Here is a 3,589-nt window from a genome sequence, read left to right on the forward strand (position 1 = left end):
GTATATATGTATGTATGTATGTATGTATATACAAGAAAATTATACGAGCCATATGTCTTTTAGCTGTACAAAAATATAAATATATACAATATAATAGACATATTTGTACATATAAAATCTGATTAAATATTTTCATATTATATTATATTATATCAATATAGCTTTTGTACAAAATATAATATATAATAAAATATTTCATTTGAAAATATTTTTTGTATGTTCTCACAATAATATACTAAAGTAAATAAAATTATAATATGGGAAATAAATTGAAAAATATGAATCCAACAGGAATAATTAAGAAAATATTTAACCAAATTACAGTGGCTACTGGCACTGATTACTGAAAGTTTTAGAGAAAATAAAAAGGTGTTTTAAATGGGCCATCTGCTTTTCAGTTACTGTAGAATAATATAATGTAGTAGAATAGAATAGAATAGATTTCACCTGCAGTTTTTTGTATGTTCTCAATGTAATGTACTAATGGAAATAAAATAGAAACAGGAAAATAAAAGGAATAATATGAATGCACTAAAACAGAAATTGACCAAATAGAAATTATTATTATATAGCGAAGAGGAAGCAGACGTCGGCATAATTAATTCAGAGAATAGCCACATTTACTCACGCAAAGGTCAGAGAAGTTAATAGGGGCAAAATGCCAGTTGTGTCACCATGGACACGCTGCCTCTCTCCTGTGCATCTCTCTAATGCTGCTCAGGGAGCAGCCTTGACTTTTAACCCACACTGATGGTCACTACAGAATCATTCAAGAGTGCAAATGCCAAACACATTGTCAGGAGCCAACAAAATGCGAAGATATTTCATCGCTATCTGTCAACACATGACAAAAAGGGACCTCTGTGTCAGCATAGAGATTCTTGGGGAAAAAAGGAAATCGTGCAGGAGGAGTAGGCATGGATGTGGTATTGTCTCTTTCAGTCCTCTTCAACAGAAGGAGGAGCGCTGTGGAGCAAGGTCACCGAGGATCATTCAGGTGTACAGGTGGCCTCCTCCTGCCATCTGTACCCTGTGGTTCTCTATTCATTTCAGACTGTTTTTGTCTCCAAATGGAGCTGCCTTCAGCTTAGCTATTGAATGGTGGAATTTATCATCAAAACACCATTTTCTATACTTCTAAGAAATCAGGTCCTTAACTGTAAATGGTTGATTCTAATCAGCATGCGAAGATGCATAACATCCATTTCTATCTGGAAAGGGAATGAAAATGTGTCATGATTAGAAGGAAAATGCACACTATTACTAATGTGTGAAAATGAGTGGCGAGCCTTTCAGCAGAGAAATTGTTTCATTAAAGTAAACCGTGAAAAGAGGAAGTGTACAAAGACAGCAAATGCAGGAACACTGTGTAGGACACACAAAAGAAGACAAGGTCAGATGCTGAATGAAGTGCCGTTCCGCTGTACTCTTCGAAGGCTGAAAGAGTCTTGATGGTTGGTCAAATATTTATCTAGCATTTTTATGGTTTTAAAGGAACACTCCACTATTTTTGAAAATAGGCTCATTTTCCAACTCCCCTAGAGTTAAACAGTTGAGTTTTACCGTTTTCTAATCCATTCAGCTGATCTCCGGGTCTGGCGGTAGCACTTTTAGCTGTAGCTTAGCATAGATCATTGAATCTGATTAGACCGTTAGCATCTCGCTCAAAAATGACCAAAGAGTTTCTATATTTTTCCTATTTAAAACTTGACTTACCATGGATGCATCAGGCACAATGATATTACGCAGCGCCTGAAAATAGTCCCCAGCACGCTCCCTGTGCAAGCAGGTGGTCACGTTGGTTATGTTGACAGCTAAAAGTGCTACCGCCAGACCCGGAGATCGGCTGAATGGATTTGAAAACGGTAAAACTCAGCTGTTTAACTCTAGGGGAGTTGGAAAATGAGCCTATTTTCAAAAATAGTGGAGTGTTCCTTTTAAAGGAATAGTTCACTTTCACTCATCATTTCGTTTTTCTTCAGTGAAATACAAAAGAAGAACTTTGATTAATGCACTGGACGCTCCTTTCAATGCAGTTACAATTAATTGGGACTGGAGCTTTTAAGGTCCAGAAAAAAACATACAGTGCAAGCACCAAATAAGCATTATAAAAAAAAGGTCTATATGACTTCTGCACTATATTCCAGGTCTTAAATAGTGAAACTGAGGCATCTGATAAACAAAATTTAAGTTGTTATCTGCCATAGCTCACCTTTGGCAATTCTTGAGGTAAGTAGTGATGTATAATTAGTAAACAATCAGTGTTTTTACCTTTAACTAAAACTATTAATGGAAATAAAGCTGAAATCTGAATATTAAATGAAAAACTGAAAATAAAGAGCTCAGTGTTACCTAGGCAACTAACTGAAATAAGTTTAAACTGAAGTACAAAAATTACTACAACTGAAATAAGAAATAAATTAAAGCAAAACAGAAATATCAAAAGCCCGCAAAATTACAAAAAATATAGAAATAAATAAAATTATATAGAAAAAAGCCTGTTATTAAATTAATGTCTCCCTTTGTGTTGCACAAGAAAAACAAGGTCCTACGGTTTGGAATTACATGAGGGTGAGTAAATGTTGACCTTTGAGGTGAAAAAATCCTTTAAATTCTTTTAAAATTAAACACTAAATTGGGAAAACAAAAACAGGAGATCACTTCCAAGTACTTCTGGGAGCAGAGATCTTTATGTGTGACACATACTGTACAAACAAATCCAGACAAACAGGACTTTGGCTAATCAAATAATGGCAAGCAGAAAACAAACAGTAAAGAATGCAGTGTCCAAACCTGGACACAATTACTTCCTGTCCCACCGCCAAGACAGAACAATTGATGAAGCGGTGTCTGTACCTGATTGTTGTGCACGAGGGGCTGTTGTAATCCCGTGAGTGCAGCAGGAGCAGGCTAACATCACATTACTCTCGTGCTCACGGACGGACAGAGCTCCCACTCTGTGATCGGTAATTGCTTTCTATCACACCGCCAGGTCAAAAGGATCCGCGGTGGTAGGCTCCGCTGACACACTTTAGATGAAAAAACGTAAACTCTAAACAAACAACGAAACGTTTACGTAAACCAATCTGTAACCAGGAAACACTTGATATTTTTCAACACACGTCAAATGGGGCATTTCCTGAACCCTGTCACAGAGACACCTCTCCGAACTACGGTACAGCAGACGAATCCGGAAAGTGAAGTATTTGTGAATGGAAAATGCAGCACACTTGGCAGGAAGGACCATTCCACTGCTATCGGACAGACATATTACAATTCTTTCACTCTACACAAGCAGACATACAACAAGAATACGAGGAGGATGTGCTCTCCTGACCTGCATCTCAAGGTCGCTGTAAACGTTCAGCATTTCTGAATGGAACTTAGTTGGTACATTCATATAAGTTTTGAGTTTTACTCAAAAGAAATCAATGCATCTTTAAACTGGTGACTTTTAACTAGACTGGGATACATGAGTCCATGACATTCTACTGGTGTTTCCCTGCATTATTGCCAGAGCCTTCCCTCACATAATGAATTATGCCATGCTGATAAGGCAGACAGCTCTATGGGGGGGGGGGGGGGGGGG

General features: G+C 37.3%; 1 protein-coding gene across 5 annotated transcripts in view; it reads right to left on the bottom strand.

Annotated features, from left to right (window-relative positions):
* The window catches only part of LOC107675072 (transcription factor HIVEP2-like), a 73,561-nt gene that overhangs the window by 39,548 nt on the left and 30,424 nt on the right, over nt 1-3,589 (bottom strand). The window lies entirely within an intron of this gene.

The sequence above is a fragment of the Sinocyclocheilus anshuiensis genome, unplaced genomic scaffold, assembly GCF_001515605.1.
Source record: "Sinocyclocheilus anshuiensis isolate Anshui unplaced genomic scaffold, SAMN03320099.WGS_v1.1 scaffold776, whole genome shotgun sequence".
Classification (NCBI taxonomy): Eukaryota; Metazoa; Chordata; class Actinopteri; order Cypriniformes; family Cyprinidae; genus Sinocyclocheilus; species Sinocyclocheilus anshuiensis.